The sequence below is a fragment of the Dermacentor andersoni genome, chromosome 4 (assembly GCF_023375885.2).
Source record: "Dermacentor andersoni chromosome 4, qqDerAnde1_hic_scaffold, whole genome shotgun sequence".
Lineage (NCBI taxonomy): Eukaryota > Metazoa > Arthropoda > Arachnida > Ixodida > Ixodidae > Dermacentor > Dermacentor andersoni.
The window spans coordinates 219,555,611-219,579,366 of record NC_092817.1 but is presented as its reverse complement, the minus strand read 5'-3'; the positions used below and the strand labels follow the sequence as shown (position 1 = coordinate 219,579,366).

General features: G+C 48.7%; 1 protein-coding gene across 3 annotated transcripts in view; it reads right to left on the bottom strand.

Moving 5' to 3' along the window:
* The window catches only part of Mip (Myoinhibiting peptide precursor), a 480,517-nt gene extending 461,133 nt beyond the window's left edge, over positions 1 to 19,384 (bottom strand). For 2 of the 3 annotated variants that reach the window (XM_055074774.2, XM_050185208.3), the window contains exon 1: positions 19,217 to 19,383. The gene's annotated coding sequence lies outside the window, so the exon portion shown is untranslated. Of the gene's footprint in view, positions 1 to 19,216 lie in introns of all 3 variants that reach the window. The other variant, XM_055074776.2, reaches the window with a different exon arrangement.
* Positions 19,385 to 23,756: the final 4,372 nt, after the last annotated feature.

Below are 23,756 nucleotides of genomic sequence, written 5' to 3'. Positions count from 1 at the left end.
TTTGTCGGGACGGCGGTGTGTCGTCGAGATAGTCTTTTCGGCGTCTTCGTCAGCGGCGGAAGATCTTCGTCAGTTCGACGAAGAGCAAACGCACCTCCATCGGTTGCTGCTTTTAGTTTTCCGGATATGGTCTGACCAACCGGCCCCGGGCTGGGCCAGCGTATGGTCGTCGTTGCGGCGACAGGTAGCGGCCTGGTGACGGCGAACGGGATGGTCGTCGAGAGTTCCACTGAGTGGTGGCTAGAGTGTCGGCGATGTCACGTGGGCGTTTCCCAAGCTGTGGACGCTGCACGTTGACGGCAAACCCTCTCAGTCCCAAGTCGCGGTATGGGCATCGGCGGTACACATAGCCGGCTTCTCCGCAGTGATAGCAGAGCGGGCGGTGGTCACACATGAACAGAACACAACAGATGGAGAGCTACGTTAAGTCACGGACGAGGAAGCATTGCCCTCTCCTTGGAAAATGTGGGAAAAAAGTCCGCCTCCATTCCACCTTGTGAAAGTGGATGTACAGTGGCGTATTGCCGACATAAGACAAGTATCTCAATTCGAACGACGTTACGAGACGTTACACAAGCACCACCACCAAAAGCGACGTAGGTCACGCGCACGCTCGTGTGTGGAAATGCCGCATATAACCTCATTCTTGTGGGCACTCCACCTAGCGCAAGTGCGTTATTGAAATAATTGAATTTCGTAAAGTAAAATATACACACAACCTGCAGACATGATAGCATTATATTGTAGTTGGAATGTACGAGAAACCATAATTTTAGTAAGCATAAACTGAAACACAAGCTCCTTTTCCAGCTTCCGTTTCGAGAATGTTTTCTGGTGAGCGCACATCGAAAAATCCCGGCCAGCTAGAGGCTAGCAGCTTCGCTGTAAAGGAAGAAGAACGTAGTTTCTACCGTGGCGGACGTGGAAATCATGTCTGCGATAAACTAAGGCAGTCTCGAGGGATCGTTTACGCTAAGAAGACGCCCCTCTGCCACAAACATGCCGCACGAATGGGGCATGCAACATAGCAGCGTCTCCAGGGGGAGGGAACATGCGGACGTATCAGCACGAAGCAAGACATGCATCGTGGTTAGATTACAATAAATTTCCTGTCGGCTACAAGCACATTGTTCTAAGCAGAAGGTAAGCACGTGACTTCCTCAGTTATTTTATTACTCGAAATGGCGCTTTTAAAATGAGAAAAAAGGTAGGGCTCACGAATTTCTCTGTCCTTGTGTTAGCGAAAGCCTAATTCCAATATTGTCGCTTTTGAGTCATCGAAAGAGTGACGGGGAAAGCAGAGATGTTCGGATAGGGCAAGGTTCAAAAAAGATTTTAAGTGTGATCTGTGGCTATTGAATCGTATCTTGAAAGGTATCCCCATCTGCCCACTATACTGTTAATTACAAGTATGACATTCAGGAACGTAGCGCACGGTAGTGGTGTAACACACGTCCAGCTACCTTTAATGTGAACTGAGAAGTTGGAGGCCCATATATATATATATATATATATATATATATATATATATATATATATATATATAGGTAGTCGGATGAGATTAAGAGGTTTGCAGGGGCAACATGGCTACAATTAGCACAAGACCGGGGTAATTGGAGAAGTATGGGAGGGGCCGTTGCCCTGCAGTGGGCGTAACGAGGCTGGTGAGGTTATATGCATATATATATATATATATATATATATATATATGCCGGTTCTACGATGCACCGAGCAATATCCCCGAGCTCGAGCCTCTGCTGCGCACTTGATGCTGCCGATGCTGCTGACTGCGCGCAAGTTCGTCATCTTCCTTACAATGGCCCCGCGGAAATAAAGTAGCCATCCTGGCGACTTAGTTTTCTGGAAGGACGGTAGAATTATGAGACGGCTTGAGACGCTGAACGTGAACGACTTCGCGGATACGACGTCGCATGTCGGACGGCGTCGTTAGCGGCTCAACCAGGTAATTGACGGGTGATGTTCTCTCGAGAACGCGGTATGGGCCGTCATACTTCGGAAGGAGTTTTGAAGCGAGCCCAGGCGTGCGGTGTGGCACTAACAACCAAACGAGAGCGCCCGGGAGAAAAGTGGGAGTCGAGTTCTGGGCGTCGTGAATGGCTTTTTGGTGGTTCTGGTCGTCCGAGGTGAATCGGCGGGCAAGCTGGCGGCATTCCTCTGCTTGTCTGGCGGCTTCCGAGATCGGCAGGCATTCGGATGGGTCCGGCCGGTAGGGCAGAATGGTGTCGATGGTGTGCGAAGGATGACGGCCGTAAAGAAGGTAAAAGGGTGAGAATCCGGTAGCGGCCTGAGTCGCGGTGTTGTAGGCGTAGCTGACAAACGGAAGAACTAGGTCCCAATTACAGTGATCAGGTGAGACATACATGGCGAGCATGTCACCAAGAGTTAGATTAAAGCGTTCCGTGGTACCGTTAGTCTGTGGGTGATAGCAGTGCATTTACGATGAACAATAGCACATTCAGCAAGCAGTTGTTCGATGACTTCAGATAAGAAGGCGCGGCCTCTTTCGCTTAAAAGTTCACGTGGACCTCCATGACGAAGGAGAAAACGGCGAAGTAGGAAATTGGCGACCTCCTGCGCTGTAGCATTTGGTAGAGCAGCAGTCTCCGCATAACGGGTTAAGTGGTCTACCGCAACGATTATCCACCTATTGCCGGCAGGAGTCAACGCAAGTGGCCCGTAGAGATCTATGCCCACGCGATCAAAGGGTTGGGATGGCCATTGTAAAGGCTGGAGTTCACAGGCGGAGTTGTGCGGTGGCGCTTTCCGGCGTTGGCACTCATGACAAGAGCGGACAAACTTTCGAACGAAATTATACATTCCCCGCCAGTAATAGTGGTGTCGAAGTCTTTCGTAGGTCTTGAAGACTCCCGCATGGCCACACGGTCACGTCTGGTCGACGTGGAATGAGGAGCAGAGCTCTGATCGCAAGATTCTCGGAATGACGAGTAACCAGGTGCGTCCCTCTGGGCATAGCTGCGTCGATATAGTAGCTGGTCGCGAATCGCCAAATGAGGCACTTGGCGCCGAAGCCTACGTGACGCTGGAGCTTTCGACGCATCCGAGAGAAGGTCGAGCAGAGATGCAGTCCAGGGATCAATACGCTGTGCAGCAGCGATAGTGTCAACGTCCCGAGAGGATAATGTGCACTCGCAGGGGGAGTCGTGACTGGCCTTCGGGGAAAGCAGTGATCGGGATAGCGCGTCAGCATCGGAGTGCTTTCGCCCGGAACGGTACACCGCGCGGATGTCGTATTCTTGGATTCGCAATGCCCAGCGGGCAAGGCGGCCCGATGGATCTTTGAGCGTCGACAGCCAACATAGTGCGTGGTGGTCGGTCACTACGTCAAAAGATCGGCCGTATAAATATGGGCAAAACTTGCCAAGCGCCCACACAATGGCGAAACACTCCTTTTCTGTAACGCTGTAATTGGTCTCCGCCTTGGTTAACGTGTGACTTGCGTATACGACGACGTATTCTGGGTGGCCAGGTTGACGCTGTGCCAACACAGCGCCAAGGCGTACACCGCTTGCATCGGTATGGATTTCGGTTGGCGCTTGTGGGTCAAAATGGCGAACAATGGGTGGCGTCGTGAGAAGACGGCGCAAGGTTGTGAAGGCGTCGTCACACTCTGGAGACCATGATGAGAGATCTCCAGCGCCACCAACGAGCTGCGTGAGAGGCGATATATTTGACGCAGTTTCGAACGAATCGCCACAAGTAAGAGCAGAGGCCGATATAACTGCGTAGCTCTTTCATAGTAGTAGGTTTTGGGAATGCAGTAACGGCACGTAACTTCTCGGGATCCGGGCGAATGCCCTCCTTTGACACGACATGGCCTAAAATTGTTAGCTGACGAACAGCAATCGACACTTCTTCAAGTTAATTTGCAACCCGGCGTTGGTCAAGCAAGTGAGTACGTGCTGGAGGCGGAGCAGGTGTGTTGGGAAATCAGGGGCGGACACCACAATGTCGTCAAGATAGCAGAATTATTTTCCATTTGAGGCCACAAAGAACATTATCCATCATTCTTTCGAACGTATCAGGTGCGTTGCAAAGTCCGAAAGGCATGACGGTGAATTCATACAAGCCGTCTGGTGTAACAAAGGCAGTTTTCGGACGATCGGCCTCTGCCATCGGAACCTGCCAGTAGCCTGAACGCAAATCCAGCGAAGAAAAGAACTCGGCTCCCTGCAAACAGTCCAGAGCATCATCGATGCGTGGTAATGGGTAGACGTCCTTCAGCGTGATCTTGTTCAACCGTCGAAAGTATACACAGAAGCGGATGGAACCGTCTTTCTTTGTGACGAGGACCACGGGAGAGGCCCATGGGCTCTGGGAAGGTTGAATGACGCCTCGACGGAGCATGTCATCAACCTGGTCTGCAATGACGCGACGTTCCGTAGCGGACACGCGATATGGTCTTTGTCGCAGGGGTGAGTGAGTGCCAGTGTCGATGTAATGCTTGACTGTCGATGCACGGCCAAGAGAGGTTTGCGCAACGTCGAAAGAAAGGCGGAAGTGCTCAAGGATTGCGACAACTTGAAATCGCTCCAAAGGTGTCAGATCTTCGGCGATAAATGGGCTGAACACACCAGTCGATGTTGAGTCTCGTACGGAGAGGGCACTCAGTTCATGGGCGGCAGTAGAAGACACTGCGTCGAGGACGGAGACAAATTGTGTTGAATCGACCGACTCGACGTAACCGAGGCATTCTCGGCGGAGTAGTGATAGCGGCGATGAAAGATTATTGTAAATGGGCATCGTGCTCACACCGGCGGCAAGGTCTTCGTTAGAGACGGGTCGTCGACGCATAGGGGAAAGCGATTAACGACGTGGGGAGGGTGACCGGAGGCGTTCGAAGCGAGGACGGCGATCAGTCTGGGAGCGAGCTGGTGATGGGTCGAAGGGTTATTAAGGCGCATTTGCATCAGGTGGCACATAGGGCGCTCGGCAATCGTCATCGGACGCCTGCGATCGGCGGCGGCAGAACCTTGCGACATGACCGGGATACCTACATGCGAAGCATATAGGGCGATTGTCCGGCGTACGCCACGGTTTAGCGACGGCAGTGGTGGTCCAGGGGACGGGAGGGGGAGGGCGGTGCACAGGCTGCTGGAAGCGACGCACGGGCACACTGCGAGGGGCCATTGCAGCCACCGTAGCATAAGTGACTGGTGTAGTCACGATATCCTTCTGCTCGGCCGGCAGGATGTCGTCAGCGGCAGCGCTTCCGGCAGCGCTTCCGCGACCTCTTCATGGATCACGTTACGGATATGAGACGGCAAAGTGCTGGCAGACTCCTGAGTGACGGACAGCAGAGATAGTTGTGGTGCGACTTCTTCGCGGAAGAAATCCTTGATTTGCGTTTTCAGGGAGGCTTGTTCTGGGCCGGTGGTAAGGCTGCAGAGTGATGCCGCATTTGGTGTGGGATATCCCCTTGTCAGTGCTCGCTGCTTACGCAATTCATCATAGCTCTGGCACAAGCTGATGACGTCGCCAACAGTGTCGACCACGTTCGGATATCCCTTTCATGATTTCTGAACCAGAGACTGGCCACGCCCGCGAGGTAGAATGTTACGTTAGCCAGCTTGTCCGAGTCATTCCATTTGTTGTGAACGCTCACCCGTTCGTAGGACGACTACCACTCTTCAACTCTTCAATCCCCGAGCTCGAGCCTCTGCTGCGCGCTTGATGCTGCCGATGCTGCTGACTGCGCGCACGTTCGTCATCCTCCTTACAATATATATATATATATATATATATATATATATATATATATATATACAATGAAGAAATAGGGAGTACGACGTACGTTCACAGCGTATTTCACTCCCATTTCGGCTGTTGGGTGGACCAGGCTTTGACAAAGGCTGGCTCACCAGCCGAAACGTCAGTGAAATAGACTTTGCAAATTCAACGTACGTCGTACTCTGTTTCCTCATTTTGCTACCGGGGCCAGCGTGATTTCCTCAGCCCCCTATATATATATATATATATATATATATATATATATATATATATATATATATATATATTGTAGTGAAGAGGACTGCCCGGCTCCGCAGCCACATCGCCAGTCGCCCGGGAGGCACGAGCTGGAGATTGTCTGAGCTGCTCCGGTTGAGACACGCTGCCTGGTACTTTCTTGTGCTGTAATCATATTAGATTCTGGTGGAGGTGCTACGGTTTTCCCCAACCTGCAATTATGCACCCCAACCCTGGCATCCGTCATGCCTGACGACCCCAGCCCGACATCCCCAATCGTTACCCCTGCCATCGTATGTGCCGGTGCTCAGCGTCAGTGGGATCCTGATATCTTCAGCGGCACCGATGAAAAAGACGCTGAAGATTGGCTGGAATCGTATGAACGCGCCAGCAACACCATCAAATGGAACGATCCCCTAAAGCTCGGCAACGCGATCTTCTATTTGTCGGGCGTCGCCAAGCTGTGGTTCAAAAACCACGAAGACGATATCCGCACGTGGGCTAGCTTCAAGACCGGCATAACAGAGGTTTTCGGGTGCCCTGGCGTGCGCCAACTTCGCGCTGAACAACGCGTACGATGTCGATCCCAGCAAACTGGTGAAACGTTCACCAGCTACATAGAGGTCTTCGTCGACCTCTGCCGGCGTGTCAACGCGATGATGGCGGTGGCGGACAAGGTACGTCACATGATGAAGGGCATTTCCGACGATGCCTTTCATATGCTCCTCTCCAAAAACCCAGGTACTGTCTCTCAGGTCATTGAGCTTTGCCAGTGTTTCGACGAGCTCTGCACACAGCGCCTTCTCATGCGGTGCCCTCCTGCATCCGACGAAACCCTCGCGAGCATGACTGCGGCTCCTCAGATGGACTCCCTGCTTTGCCAAATAAAAGACTTCGTCCGTGCTGAGGTCACTCGTCCGATTTCGCTGCTGTCCTCCGCCACGCCACCACCTTCGCCTTTGCCGGCCAGCCTTCGCCAGGTCATCCACGAGCAATTGTGCGCAGCTCTCCCTTCTACGCGCGAGACTCCGCCTGTGCTGACTACCGTTGCTTTTCCCGAGGTGACTGCACCTCTGAGCTATGCCGAGGCTCTCGCGCGGCCACCACATCCGACCTTTGCGCCATACCCATCGGTCGTGCCACTGCGCTCACCTCTTCACTTCGCTGAGCCGCGGTACAGCAGTGGACAATGGCGCACTCCTGACAACCGACCAATATGTTTTGCGTGTGGTGCACCTGGCCACGTTGCACAATTTTGTCGTCGCTGCGCAACGTCCTACCGCCGTAGCTTCGAAGCCGCACCATACCTTTCCCCATACCCGTCATCCTCCGCGTCCTAGAAACCCGGCCAGATGTCTTCCTACTCGGCCCACCGCCCTCTTAATGACCGTCGGTTATCTTCCCTCCTACTTATCTTCCCTCCTACTGTCGTGGCCATGTCCATTTCTTTTTCTTGATTTCAACTAAGATGTAATTAACTCGCGTTTGTTCCCTCACACAATGTTATCTTATCTCTTAACGTTACACCCATAATTCTGCTTTCCATTGCTCGTTGCGAGGCATTGGCATTATAGCGAGGTCATAACGGGGCTTCAGGCGACTCACACGGACAATTTCTCGACCACGACGACGTACGCCTTGGGACGGTGTCAAAGGCTCAACTTCATAATTGACTGGAGATGTCCGAGCGTGGATGCGCTAGGGCCCGTGATCGCGGGCCAGTAATTTAGACGAAAGCCCAGGAGTACTCGGAAGAATCCAAAGCCAAACAATGACACCGATCGCGAAAGTAAGGAGAGGTCGGTCGGCGTTGTCCCTTAGCTACTGGTGACCTTGGTCGTCGGTTGTCAATGAATCGTCGACAATTTGCGGCGTACCTGGCGACATCAGAATTTGGAGTGTATTCAGATGAGTCAGATGTCTAGGGAAGCATAGTGTCCCGCGTGTAGATGGCTCGCTTCCCATCCAGAGAAAGAATGGAGAGAATCGTGTGGCCGTGCGCGTAGTAGTCTTGTACGCATATGTGACGAAAGGAAGGACGATATCCCAATTGGTATGATCCGATGCGGTGTACATTGTCAGCATATCACCCAGAGTGCGATTCAATTCTTTACTTAGGTCATTCGTTCGCGAATGATATGCCGTTGTCATGCAATGTACGATATGACACTGAACGAACAAGGCTTGAATAGCATTATACACGAAAACACGTCGTCTGTCGCTCACATGTTCACGGGGAGCATTGTGGCGCAGGACGAAGTTGCGCGAGATGAAAAACTGAACGTCTCTCGTTGTGGCTGTGGCCAAAGCTGCAATTTTTGCGTAACGCTTGAGGTGATTCACGCCGACAATTATCCACCTATTTCCCGAGGTGGTCGAGGAAAGCGGGCCAAATATGTCCACATCGACGCGGTCAAATGGACGGGCAGGGCAAGAGAGAGGCTGAAGTGTAACGGCCGGGCGCTGAGGTGGAGCCTTGCGCCGCTGACAGGCAGAGCAAGGAGGTATGTACTTTCACAGAAATATATACATGCAGCGCCAGTAGTATCGCCGAAGCAGGTGCTTGTAGGTGTTGAGAACGGCGGCGCGAGCACTTTGAGGGTCGGTGTGGAAAGTAGCGCAGATTTCCGTGCGCATGTTGCGCGCTACCAATAGCAGCCACATCCCGCCACCAGACGTGTAATTCTGCCGATCGAGGGGATTGTCTTGTATACGTAAATGGGCGGCTTGAAGATGGAGCGTTCTTGAGGCTGGATAAGTTGATGGATCCATTAGTAAGTCAAGAGGTAGACAGATCCACGCATCCTTGCCTTGCCCCGACGACATGTCTGCGAAGGCAATGGGCGACAAGGGAGCCGAAGAAGCCGACGGACAAGCCGTGTCGGACGCTAGCGGCGAGCCGGACAGCGCGTCAGCGTCCGAGTGCTTGCGGCCCGATCGGTACGCAACACGAATACAGTATTCTTGCAGGCGAAGAGCCCAACAAGCGAGGCATCTCGAGGAATTTTGCAGCGATGAGAGTCAGCATAGATCATGATGGTCCTTGACGACGTAGAAAGAGCTGCCCTAAAGGCACGGACGAAACTTAGCCAAAGCCCAAATTATGGCATCTCGCTCTTCAGTGAAGGAATAATTACACTCGGCTTTCTTGAGGGCTCCACTCGCGTGAGCAACGGCGTCTTCTTGATATCCTGGTTTTCTTCGAGCCAATACTGCACGAAGGCCAATACCACTGGCATTAGTATGTATCTCTATGGGCGCATTAAGGTAAAAGTTACGAAGGATTGGTTGCGACATTAGTAAGCGCCGTAGTGTCAGAAAAAATACGCCGCACGCTAGCGACCAAACAGACAGGCCCTTAGAGGCTGTCAGAAGGTTGGTAACAGCCGCGATGAGGGAAGCAAAGTCCCCCAAAAGTCGTCGCAAATACGACCACAGCCGAATAAAACTTGGGAGCGTTTAATGAAATTCGGCTTGGGATATTCGGCTACTACCCCGAGCTTCGCGGGGTCTGGAAGAACGCGCTCCATGCACACGATGACACCTACTATGAGACCTACTACTGCGTGAGACTCGCACTAAGACGAACAAAGTGTGTTGGAAAATCTCGAGAAAGAACGACGATGTCGTCAAGGTAGCAGATACACTTGGCAGTTTAGCCTTTCCGGCTAAACTGCAGCCTTTGTTTCCCTGTTATAGTGTGTCAGAGTATGAGCGCTCATGTGCTCATGATGCTGCTGCCTGATATTGATTCAGTTTTTGATTGAGTCCGGCTTGGCATTATTTCGGTTACTGAGTGTTATAACTATAAATGTATTGTTATAATGTTATAATATTATAATTGTTTTGTAAGTTGTTGTTATATATAAGTGCTCTGAGCCTGCTGACTGAGCTGTCTGCAATCCCGCTGACTGAGCATAAGTAAGTTGTTGTTATAAACGTTTTATTGTATATTGTTATAATATTGTTATAATTATAAATATGTTGTGACCTCTGCATGTAAGTGGCGATGTTTTCATCCCTAATAAAAGTTGTAACTTATTATACGATTTTTTTCTTTAGTTGTTAGCATTGTCTACTGAAAAGAGAAGCAATACTGATACACACATCGTTCACGGTCATTTCACATGTCGTTGATATAAAATTGTGCCGAAGGGGTCGCTGAAGTCTGCAGGTTTTTCCAGGGTCAAAAAAGCGCGTAAATCAGTTTGAAGCGAGGTTATCATTGAGCAACACATCATTCTATAAGCATAGGCTGGCCATATACCATTGAAATAATTGTTAGTTGGCTACCTCCTTCTGTCTAAATATTTAAGAAACATTGTCCTGTGTATATATTTTAATATATTGCGTCTGTGCTTGACATTCACAGCGGAAATAACAAAAAAAACATGTTGAGGTGAAAAATTACGGATTAGGTACCCGTCGTTCGTGCTTGTAATGCGCTCGTCCTACTAGTGTCAGTATTTGCAGAAGCAAAGCGAAAGCATTAAGCGCGAACAATGGTGCAGTAAAGTTTTAACCACAATCATATTTTAACTGTAAAGGTAAAGGCAACTCAAAGGAAATGTCAAATGATGTGGATAACAGAACTCCAGTAATTACACTTTAGGGGGGGGGGGGGGGATTCGGAATCGCCGCCAATGGAGTTCTGCCCCCGCGGAGAACTTCGGAGGGGGCTCGGGCCCTGGAGGCCCCCCGTAGCCGGTGCCTGTGACCAGAGCCAAAGCACACTCGAATTTCGAGCGAAAAAAGTGTCCAGTAGATGTTTAGTTTAGGTTTACCTGGGACATTTACGCCGCAGGAACCAAAGAGCGCTACTGGTATTGTTATTTCCGTGACAGGCTGTTGGCGATATGACTGGCGAGGTACTGTCAACAAAGTCTGTTGTGGTGCCGCCATAGGAGAGACAAAGAAATGCGTTAGTATTGGCTTTTAGGCGTCGAGATACAAGCATAGGGTTACTTTTGTTAATATTAATACTAATACTCAGGGCGAGTTATTGCACCAAGGAATTCTATCAAGGTCAGATTGCAGTTTATGGGAGCCATAAAGGCCAATCACGTGGCACAATATCCAATTGTGGGCAAGTAGAATACGTTGCTCAGCGAGTTGGTTCAGTTCGAGGGGGCCATATTTGCGCGACGTGCAAATAAAAACTTAGTCGGAGTAGTAATAGAAACAGTTTATTATGGAAAATATTAACGCTGTATGGCAAGTGGTTACTAAAAGTAAGAAAGAGCAGACACTCAAGGACCGGCACTTGTGGCCTCCCGGTAGTTACAGGTGCAAAACAAGAAGAGTTGTTAGTCACTGTGTGCTGTTAACGACTGTGTTGAACGTTGTTTATCCAAGAGAGCCCATTTTGTTCAAGGTGTACTTGATCAGGTTTTAGCGAAGGTAAATCACGAGAAACAGTGGCAGAAGTACCGCAAAAACCTTCCGACGAACTAAAGTCTCGAAAAGAAGCACCTGTACAACTGTACTTTTCGTTTGTGCACTCACATCTTAGCTTCTGCGTCTCAGTATGGGGAAATGGTAATGAAACGAATATAGAAAAATTGTAAGTACTGGAACGGCGAGCTGGTCGGTTGCTTAACTTCTCAAAACAATGCATGGTATCTTATAAATTTATGATACGCTTATTGATATGCAATTGTGGGCAAGCAGAATACGTTGCTCAGCGAGTTGGTTCAGTTCTAGGGGGCCATATTAGAGCGACGTGCAAATAAAGACTTAGTCGGAGTAGTAGTAGAAATAGTTTACCATGGAAAATATTTAAAGAGGTTTGCCACTGTTTCTTGTGATTTACCTTCACTAAAATCTAATCAAGTACACCTTGAACAAAATGTCCTCTCTTGGATAAAGAACTGTCAACACAGTGCTACAACATTCCTAATATTAGAGACTCTAACAAAACAAAGATCTGCATACGGCTCTTAAAAGAGGTCTCCAGCAACACTCAACAATTTTCAAATCTTTACCTGAGTAGAGACACAGCCTACGTCGCACTTGAACAGTAATGAAGAAACCAAGGACAGAATATGGCACCCAAACTGTCGAATACGAAACTATGTGTTTATGCAATACTACTACCTACCATTGTTGACGAAGCTATAAAGTGTAGAACAATTCACAAATTTAAATATGCAATGCAAAACACACTATTTTGTGATCACACGTTTAACGAATTTGAATGGTGTTTTAAATTGTTTGATATCAACAGTAATGTTATAAATATTATATTCTGAATGTATAACTTATGCTCATATATTTACGGTGCTGTATTTTATTTACTTCCTATTTTACAAACAGTTGATACCTTGCAATACGTTTAGTATTTTGCTGTAAATAGTTTTGATGTTTTCCTGTCTTATTAGTTGTATTTGGTTGTATTAGTAAACTGCTACTTCTGCTGCTCCAGCTAGTTAAAGGCCTTAGTCAGAAGGTTTACGACCTCCTTTTGCCTTAGCTTGCGGGCAAACCTTGTATTTATTTCGCCCAAATGAAGAACTTACTAAAAAAAGAACATAGCTTATCAGCACGCTATTACCAGAAGGTTGTAAGATGTGACTAAATATTTGCTGAATAAACAAAACAGCATGTTTGACCAGCTGCAGCATGGATAGCGTCCCCCTTATGAGCTTCGGCTAACGTTTGGCAGCAGCCTAGCTTTGCACTGCAGGTCGTGTGGATTGTAACATTCGCGGTGCTGGTCGCATTCTACGTTGTAATCTGTAGATAAGATTGTCCCGCTTGCCGCGATAGCTTCCTTTCTTTAGCCACTCCCTGATTGGCTGCTTAGCGCTCAAAAAGCGCGTCGCCGAACGAATAAACGTCATCGTCTTCCTGACGCTGCGTGGGTCGTCTGTTCCTTGGGCCGGTTCCCCTGCCGCTCTCGGCGTCTAGCCGTCGAACAGCTGGTGGCAGCGGATGGAGCGCACGTCGGCGGTGGCCTTGGCGTCCGGTTTGGTGAGAGCACGGCTTACTTGACTTCATTGGGAGCATTAGCGGCATTTACTTGGTAGTCGAGGCTTTTTGACTTTGCTAAATATTAGTACGTGCAAGCGTAGCACTTGTTCTCAGCAATCATGAACCTCACATCGTTAACGAAACCCAACCTAATGTTGCTAGCAGAAGAGTTAGGTATCCCTGTACAGAAGTCGATGCGTAAACCTGCAATTATTGAAGCAATATCCAAATGCACAGCGAAAGACGACGAAGTCGAGGAATGTTGGAAGACAATTTCCCAACAGCTAAAAGAAAGAGATATAGAACTGAAGTTAAGAGATGCAGCTGCATAGCCTTGAACGAACTGACAGTTTCGACATGCGCGGATACATGCAACCTTTCAGGGCTGGTAGCGACATCACTTTGTACCTCGTCAACTTTGGGAGGACGTGTACTAGAGCAGCACTTGCAGAAGCGACCTGATCGCAACGCCTCTTGACATTGCTTCCAAACGAAGCAGCGGACGTAATCGCCAGAATGCCAGATTAAGTTGCGCGTGACTACAATAAAGTAAAGCTTCAGCTAAGGCGAAGGTACAGGTTGTCTACAGAAGCCTTCAGGATGAAGTTTCGTAACACGAGGCGTAGTCAAGGGGAGTCATTCTCGGCATTCGCCTATCAATCCATGAGCTTGTTGGAAGAATGGCTTAAAAGTGCCAACGCATACGAGAACGAGCAACGTCTGATTGAAGTGTTCGCGCTACAGCAATTCTATGCGTCTATTCCGGAGGAAATGCGCCTGCGGATTCAGGGCAAGCCAAACGTAGATACGTTGCAAACGGCAGCAACTTTGGCGGACGAATACTGTTCTCGCAGAATGCAAACTTCAGAAGTGCAAAAGAAACCGTCGGGAGCATTCAAAAGTTTCAGAAACGAGCGAGAGAAAGCAACCAAGGGAAATCCGACAACGTTCCCGCCCAGGTGCATGCGGTCAAGTCGAGTGAACCAAAAAGTTCCAAGTTTGAAGAAAAGCTACCGTTAGTCTGTCACAAGTGCCAACAACCAGGCCATATCGCAGTAGGGTGCCGACAAGCAACTGTGTCCGTTAACTTGCTAACTGAAGAGAGCAATTTACTCTTGCCTTACACCTATGACATGACGGTGAATGGCCTCAGTTTCAAGGTTCTACGTGACACAGGAGCTACATTTGATATCGTCCACCCGTCGTTTGTTAAGCCCGAAGACCTTAATGGATCATGTGTATGGGTGCGTCAGGCACTAGAGCCCGACACGAAGTGCTTCCCGGTAGCCAAAGTTGAAATGACGGACGCCTTCGGTAAATTTCAAACTGAAGCCGCTGTTTCAGACAAGCAGCCGCATGGATTCCCTTATATTTTTTCTAACAGATCAATGAGGGACTTGCAAAATGCTGGAATGGAACTACATGCGAACCCTGTAATTGTCGTCACAAGGTCCCACGCAAGAGCGCAAGCTACTAACGCTACTCGTGTCGTCGGCATTCCAGAGCAAAGTGATTCGTCACAAGCTGCCGCAACGAGCGAAGTTGTTCCAGCCACACCATCCGTTGATAACTCTCCGGTCGCTTGCGCGCCCGGACACGAAACGATAAGCCCAGTCAGTGATAGCTTTCGACTTCTTGCGAAAGTACACAAAAGCGTTCTCAAAATGGATCAAGCGAACGACGAGTCACTGTAAACGTGCTGGGAAAGGTCAAGACGGAACCAAAAGAGACCACTATCGTTCACTGCCTCTTGTACTGAACATTCAAAAACAAGAAAGGCCGCTCTTTCGAACAGCTGGTAGTTCCCCCAGAAGTATCGTGCTGCACTTCTCGATCTGGTTCATACCAATAGCTGGGCTGGCCATTTAGGAATAAATAAAACTAAGAGCAGACTATTGAACGAGTACTACTGGCCGATGTGCTTCAAGGAATCTGAGCATTCGGTACGTTCTTGCAACGTTTGCCAAAGGACCGGAAGGCCGAACGAAAAATTCAAGGCGCCTTTGGTCCGAGTGCCTTTGATTGGCGAACCTTTTCGCAGATTGGTAGTCGGCATCGTTGGTCCAGTAACATTGGCGGGCAACAAATACCTGCTAACATTCATATGCCCTGCCACGAAGTTCCCGGAAGCAGTGGTGTTACCGGAATTAAGCTCCACAGCTGCAGTCAACGCGCTACTCAGCGTCCTTGCCAGAACCGGATTTCCCAGTGAAATCCAACGTTCTGTGTTTACAGGTGCGCTTACCACGACATTCTTGCAGAAATGTGGCACATTCATTCACCACAACTCTGTCTACTACCCGCAAAGCAATTCAGTTGAAAAACTTCACTCCGTAATGAAGCGCATTCTGCGTGCGCTTTGCTTCGAGAAGGGCGCCGACTGGGACGCAGCTATTCCTGCAATGCTCTATGCTTTGCGCTCAGTCACTCGCGAAGCAACTAGATTCTCCCCGGCTGAACTTGTTTACGGTCGAGCGCTTCGCTCCCCGCTCACCTTGCTAAAAGAAAAGTGGGAAGACAAATTCGTAGACAAATCCGTTGTCGAGTACGTGCTCACCTTGTTGAAACGCCTTCGTGAATCGCAAGAATTGGTGTAGATCACCATGGAAGAAGCGCAGCAACGCGCGAAGGTCTATTACGACAGCTCTGCACGCACTCGAGCCTTCAAGGAAGGCGACAAATTGCTAATTTTGAAGTCGTCGAAGGTAAACAAACTGGAAGTAGCATGGTCACGGTGAAGCAAAAGCTTTCAAACACCAATAACCTGGCAAACGCAACGACGTGACAATCTACCACTGCAATCTCATGAAGCCATTTATCGAACGTATGGAGACGCTGACCATCGTCCTAAACGAACCAGAGGAAATAAATGTTCCAGTCCCTCAAGTACCGACCCCTTGCTCTTCCCCGTCAACAGCAGAAATACTCGAATCTGTCGCTAAACGACCTTCTTTAACAATCGCGCAAAGTAAGGAGTTAAAAGAGCTTGTACACAACTTCAGCGATTTGTTCAGTACCTATCGCGGTAGGCCAAACCTTGTGGAACACGACATTGAGTTGACATCTGACCAACCCTTTCGTACAAGGATGCACAGATTTTCGCCCCGTCATGAGAAGCTGTTGAACGATTCCGTTCAGAACATGTTGACACTCAATGGGTCTAATTGTGCCAGGGGAAAGCGAATACGTGTCACCATGTTTATCGTAGAAAGTCCTGGCAAGGAACCCAGATCCTGCATTGACTATCGCAAGCTGAATGTGATAACGAAGACGTTACCTATTCCTAAAGTTTCCGCGGCACAGTGCATTTCTACGCTAGATATGGTACGCGGCTTCTGGCAAGTGCCACTCACGGAGAACGCCAGTAAGCTCGCCGCTTTCATGACTCCGACAGACACATATCGCCCTCTGGTGCTTACTTTTGGCCTCAAGAATGCACCGTTTGTATTTTCACAACTAATGAATCAAGTTCTCACAGGCCCCGAGTCTTTCGCTGCGCCCTACCTCGATGACATCGCTGTTTTCTCGAGTACTTGGAATCAGCATTTGGACCATCTGCAGCAGGTATTCCTTCGAATCCGCGAAGCAGGCTTGACTCTCAAACTGAGCAAATACTGTCTTGCAAGCACTGAAGTCCACTACTTGGGGCACGTTGTTGGCCAGGGGAAGCGACGCCCTTTCGAATTAAAAGTTGAGGCCATCACCAGCTTTCCTTTGCCAAAATCAGACTAACTTGCGTTCCTTTTTGGGATTAGCTGACTATTACAGAAGCTACATTCCAAACTTCGCACACATCGCTAGTCCTCTTACAGATGCTCTGTGCAAGACCGAGCCTACTATTGTGCGTTGGAATACGGCGCGTAAGGACTCATTTGCTGCGATTAAAAAATATTCTTGTCAGCGCACCGGTTCTCGCGGCACCGGATTACTCTCTCCCTTTCTTAGTTCAGTGTGACGCCAGTGACCACGGTATGGGCGTTGTTTTCAGTCAGGTGAACGAAAAAGGCGAGGAGCACCCTGTTGTCTACGCAAGTAGAAAGCTAACTTCACGCGAGCAAGCCTACAGCACAACAGAAAAATAATGGGCTTGCTTAGCGTGGCCTCTCGAAAAGCTCTCATGTTACTTGAAAGGTTCTTCCTTTATTTTTGTCACCGATAGTGTGGTTAAACCAAATGTCAAACAAGAACAGTCGCTTGATGAGGTGGAGTCTAGCGCTTAAACAGTTCGATTTTCTAGTGCGCACAAGAAAGGCAAACGCCATGCCAATGTTGACTGCCTTAGCCACATTCCCTAGTTTCTTTTTTCTTTTTTTTTTTCGTGTGCATGCCAGTAAATGCCAGTCTATTTTATTCTCGTGCTCAGTTTTCACGTGTTCTGCTCCCAGTGAATTCAACTGCCGGGCTTTCCTAAACTTGGGCGCGAGGTTACTTCTGACGTTGTTACTGCGTTTCTTCCGCTCTTGCGTTTCTTCATGCCCCCAATTTCCAGCCCCTGGGAAAAAACTCAAAAGACTGCGGAACAGCCTACACAGTAATTTGGACGAATACACACCTGTAGCAATCAAGATTATTTTTGAATTTATGAAATGTGGACCCGGAGAAGAAGGTTAACCCAGTCGATAAAAATCGAATCTATTAGCTGAAATTCTAATCACACACAGGTGGGCGTATGTTATAAAGTATTGATTAAAAAACGGAATGAATATGTTACTTAAAATGGTACGGCACTGTCCTGTAGGAACATTAGCCGAACTAGTTAGAGTTAGCTGAACTAAATTGCTGCTGGAGTCGATAACTATGTTCCATAATTAACTAGGGTGTTAGCGCAAGGGCACTGGTAACGGAATACAAAATGTTCTCGGTTTTTTTTTTTTTTTTTGCGTTGGAGACAGCATGACTGTATTCGGTGTTAGCTTGGTCGTTATTGGGCCAATTATCGACCCTGTTCAGTTTGCACAGGGGTATAGGCATTTGTTTTTTGCTCTTAGGCATTTCAGTGCGCTCTTGAGAGAGCAGCATAATAAAGAACGCAACTAGTTAATAAGCTAACAAGATATTGTTATTCACTTACTGCATATGCTTGCTGACGCGCCACAACATTCATGAATGGATCCTATGTGCTGATAACACTCAATTCAAGTTACTCTCTAGTTCCAGAGTCGAAAGCACGAAACCCATCAGGGGCCAAATTCACAAACGCTTTTCTTGAGTAAGTCGCTGAGTGGGCGCCTTGGTCAATAATGTCTTTTCTCCATATAGGTGTTCCACACTGCAGGCCGTAACAGCCCGTTTGTTTTTCGCAGGTCGAATACGCTAGAAACCATGTATACAGGAGAGCGCACTAAATGACTAGATACTTATGTTCCCAACAAAGTCCAAAAGTCCTCGAATTTATAAACAAATACGTGAAAGTGAGGTCGAATCCGTGTTAATGAGAAATAAGCAGCGATATTGTTGTTAAACAAATTATTTTCTCTCTAGCAGTAAATTATTTGGCCTAAGTGCTTCATAACAGACTGAGTAATAGAAAACTATGTCATGATATTTATGATAATCCACATCTATGTCTGAAAGCACAGATGTTTAATTGTTGTGTTTGCTTTTCTTGTGATGTTTGCTTTTTTTGTCCCCTTACTTTCAATGACCACATGGCACTTGTACATTGTTTACGCATTCCTCTTGACGAATGTGTTTATTGATATCGCTTGCGTGACTCTTGAAGGTGCTCGCATTTTGTTATGTATTTGGCATTTCCTGGACGGCGTGCTGAGAAAGCGCCTCTGTAGGTGTTGTAATATTCCGCTTTTCGTTCGCTGTTCGATACTGAAACCATGCTTGTAGCGGAAAATTAAATAAATAGTTTAGAAACAAAATTCTGGTGTAAGCTTCGCCACCTTCTAGCAGAGCGAAGTACTGAGCATTACGGGATACAAGTACAATTAGGTATTTGTTTAGAAATTTTACATTGATTTCATAAATTCCGAAGCACAAGTTGGCCAACATATCCTCGGTAATATTACAATGACCGCCGAGTCGACCTCAAGGAAATTGTTAGGTTCCGAGGTTCAAAGTCCACAAGAACCACGGAGTGTCCCCTGAAATAGTTCAGCTGCAGCTGTAGTTGAATATACGAGGAAAAGCATACCTGACTTTCAGGCTTGATCATCGCTTACTGTGCATAAATCAAGGCGGTGGAAGGTCATCGCTGAAATAAAAGCGGAAACAAAACAAGGCTTACCGGTCTGCCGAGCTCTCTCGGTGTCGCCGCGGAGTCCAAGTGCCGGGTTCTTGGATCGTCACACCTCCGCCGGAGAGCGAGCGCGCACGACGAAGGTTCCAAGAAGCGCGCGCCGGGAGGAGAAAAAAAAAAGGTTCAGCTGAGGCACCTCGAAGCACGTGAGCAGAGTTTAAACCGGGCGCCTGCTTTTATAGCGACGCGAGGGTCGGGAGTGTGAAGGAAAAGCCTTGCCTTGGCGACAAGCAGTCGCACGCAACGCAATTGGCCGCGAAGCCGAGAAGGAGGCGTGGTCTGCTCGTCTCATTCGTCGCGCCCGACAACACGCGCGCATGCGCTTTTAGTCGGATCACTGTGCTTGGAACGGAGAAGGAAGCGCGTAGGCGCCGTCACAGAAGCGACCGAAGCGGCGCCCCGAACGGTGAGCGCAAGAAACTGTTGGTTTTGTTTGCCTGCTGACATGAAGCCGTTATGCGCTGTCACATCGATTTACGAATTGAATGGCAAGGTTTTCACGTCACGCAAACGCAGACATCCAACCACAAACGCGGCAGGTGGTCCGTCGCGTCGGATTAAAAGGCGCTCACGGTTCTCAGTGAGTGAGCACGAATGAGCGTTGTGATATGCGACACAACTATTATTTCTTGTTAGAAAAACACCTCGATTAATTTGTTTCTCTTACAAATTATGCAATTCTCGCTTTTTGTTTCGTTGTCTTTGCTTTCATTGTGAATAACACTTGGTGAAAATTAAATATCCAGCATTAGAGAATGTCAGAAGTCAGTCAATCGCAATAGCTTTTTTTTTTTTTTGTACAGCAGTTTATCTCTAACCGTTTGCGCCATTGTTACAAGTTCCTGATTTTCCTTAGAACACGCTTGTTCACTTGTTAGACACGCGAGGAGCGGTTCTGTGTAAGCGCAGGTAAAGTGTAAACTGATGAAACACTTACTTGGACACGAAGGATCAGATGACTCCGAAATCAAGTACATTTCCTTATTCCTCTGAACATCGAGGACGCAATCTGTGCGTATGCAACGGTAAGATAGTGTCACCTAGTAGTGACAGTGAAGAAGGCAGCGAAACTGTGATTAACGAAACTAGTGTTTTATTGGGCGAACTTGTGCCCTCAAAACCAGGTTACACTAAAAGAACAACGATAGCGGCGAACATACTCGGCGATAGTCGAAAATATGATTAGCGGGTCAAGCGCGTCGGCTTTTATACATCAGTCGTCGAATGTTCCAAAATAATCGCTTGGAATCGCGTGTCTTCCACAAAGTTCTACATTATTCGCGTCGCGCACACGCGCAGTCACTTCACGCAAGGTTCGGTCACAGACAGCGGATGGAACCATCGATAACATTCCAGAATCTTCTGATGCATGCAGGCGCATCCTGCGCCGTGCGATAACATTTGTAAGGCGATGAAACGCGGTTGCCCGATAAAGATGAACAGGTACACGGGTCAATACGCTCCTTTTAAAATGCATCGACCCGAAGCTGCAAACAAACGAAAGTATTAAACAAATACACCTGTAGCAGAGAAACAACAAAATAAGGAAGCTCGTCAGCGTGCATAAAAAGGTTTAAGGCGCACCTCCTGGGCCACTTCAGATCGTGTGCGGCACCGCTGTGAATGCGAAATGCCGCCTGGCATGACTCATGGTCCAGTAAGCCAAGCCGCCGGAAGAATTTGTAGGGTCCGAAAGAGCGTCGCAATAGTTTCTTATGAGTCCTCGTTGGTGTACGGGGGTCCAAACCCAAACACGGTTGCCATGCTGGTACTCGACGTAACATCGTCGGAGGTAGTAGTGCCGGCTGTCGGTACGCTGCTGGTTCTTGATCCGTAGGCGGGTGAGCTGTCGAGCTTCTCGGCGCGCTGGAGATTGGTAGCGACGTCAGGATTCTCTTCGTCGGTGACGTGCGCATGGCGTCGAGAGTCGTCGTCGAGTTCCTGCCGTAAACCAGATTAAACGGCGTGATCTTTGTTGTTTCTTGCACCGCCGTGATGTACGCAAAGGTTACGTGTGGCAGGACCGCGTCCCACGTCTTGTGCTCGACGTCGACGTACATTTCTAGCATGTCGACGATGGTCTTGTTCAGGCGCTCTGTGAGAAAATTCATCTGCGCGTGGTAGGTAGTGTTCCTCCTGTGCCTTGCCTGGCTGTATTGCAGAATGGCTTGGGTGAGCTCTGCTATAAAAGCCGTTCCTCTGACGGTGATGAGGACTTCTGGGGCACCATGTCGCTGCAGGATGTTCTCGACGAAAAATTTCGTCACTTCGGCTGCGCTGCCTTTTGGTAGAGCTTTAGTTTCTGCGAAGCGAGTGAGATAGCCCGTCGCCACGACGGTCCACTTATTTCCGGATGTTGACGTCAGAAATGCTCCCAACAAATCCATCCTGATCTGCTGAAATGGTCGGTAGGGAGGTTCGATTGGCTGTAGTAATCCTGCTGGCCTATTCGGTGGTGTCTTGCGTCGCTGACACTCTCGGCATGTTTTGACGTAACGGGCGACGTCGGCGGCCAGGTGCGGCCAGTAATACCTCTCCTGTATCCTTGACAGCGTTCGAGAGAATCCAAGGTACCCAGATGTTGGATCGTCATGCAGAGCGTGCCGTATTCCTGGACGCAATGCTGACGTAACAACAAGAAGGTAGTTGGCGCGCACTGGTGAGAAGTTCTTCACGAGCAGGTAGTTTTGTAGCATAAACGAAGACAATCCGCGATTAAATGCCCTAGGGACAACGTCGGTGTGCCTTTTAGCTCCGGGTCTGCTCGTTGCTGTTCAGCGAAATCTTCCGCCCTTATTATTCCAAGGATGGCGTTGTCATTCTCATCATCTTGCGGCGGCGGGTCTATGGGGGCACGTGATAGACAGTTGGCATCAGAGTGTTTTCGTCCCGACTTGTAGCTTACAGTGATATCACATTCTTGCAGTCTTAGGCTCCACCGCGCCAGCCGTCCTGAAGGATCCTTTAAGTTCGCTAGTCAACACAAGGCGTGATGGTCGCTGACGACTTTGAATGGCCTGCCATATTGGTAAGGGCGAAATTTCACTGTAGCCCAAACGATCGCGAGACATTCCTTTTCGGTTGTAGAATAATTGCCTTCCGCTTTTGACAACAACCGGCTAACGTAAACTATCACGTGTTCATGTCCATCTTTTTTCTAGGCTAGGACGGAACCGAGGCCAAGGCGACTGGCGTCAATGTGGATTTCGGTATCGGCGTACTCGTCGAAGTGCACAAGTACGGGCGGCGACTGCATGCGTCGTTTGAGTTCTTGAAATGCGTCGGCTTACGGCGTTTCCCACTTGGTCTCGACATCACATTTACATATGTCAACGGCTCAGCGATGCGTGAAACGTCCTTGACAAATCGCCTGTAGTAGGCACAGATGCCAAGGAATCGATGCACTGCCTTCTCGTGGATGGCCTATGGGAACTTTGCGATGGCAGCAGTCTTATGCGGGTCCGGGGGGACTACAGACCTGCTGATGACGTGGCCGAGGAACAGAAGCTCATCGTAAGCAAAGCGGCACGTTTCTGACTTCAGAGCTAGCCCTGATGACTTGATGGCCTCTAGTACTGTCGCAAGACGCCTAAGGTGATCGTCCAAATTAACGGCGAAGACGATGATGTCATCCAAGTAAACAAGACAGGTCTATCATTTCAACCCTTCTAACACCGTGTCCATGACGCGCTGGAACGTTGCAGGCACCGAGCACAGTCAGAGTGGCATGACCTTGAACTCGTTGAGGCCGTCTGGCGTGATGAAGGCGGTTTTCTCGCGATCGCTCTCGTCGATTTCTATTTGCCAGTAGCCAGAATTGAGATCCATCGACGAGAAGTATTTAGCGTTGAAGAGCCGATACAATGCGTCGTCTATCCTTGGGAGGGGTATACGTACTTCTTAGTGATCTGGTTCAGTCGACGATACTCGACGCAAAAAGGTAGGCTTCCGTCCTTTTTCTTAACTAAGAGAACAGGTGAAGCCCACGGGCTTTTAGATGGCTGGATGATGTTGTCGTGCAGCATTTCGTCGACTTGTTGTCTTATAGCTTCACGTTCTTGCGTCGAAACTCGGTAAGGCCTCTGGCGGAGTGGTCGAGCGCACTCATCGGTTATAATGCGATGTTTTGCGACTGGTCTTTGTCGAATCCTCTATGACGTCGAAATGGAGTCTTTGTATCGTCAAGGGTTCTTAGCTGTTGCTGCTTAATCATGAGGAGACTTTGATTTATATTGAAGTCTGGTTCGGGAACAGCGGTAATTTCATTTCATATAATTTTTTTTCCTTAAAGGCCCCATTGAAGGGGTATTACATAAGGTAGAGGGGGGTGGTATATACATGGCGTAGGTGCAGCGGTGGCATAGAGGTAGAGTATCTGCTTCGCTTGCTAGAGGACCGAGGCTCGAATCGCGGTGCCGCAGAATGTTCCACTGGAATAAAGAAAACAAATCCGCGTGTTGATAAAATTGCATCAACAGGCCGGGAGTGCGGCCTGATACGGGTGACCAGAACCGGTAACGCACTCCAC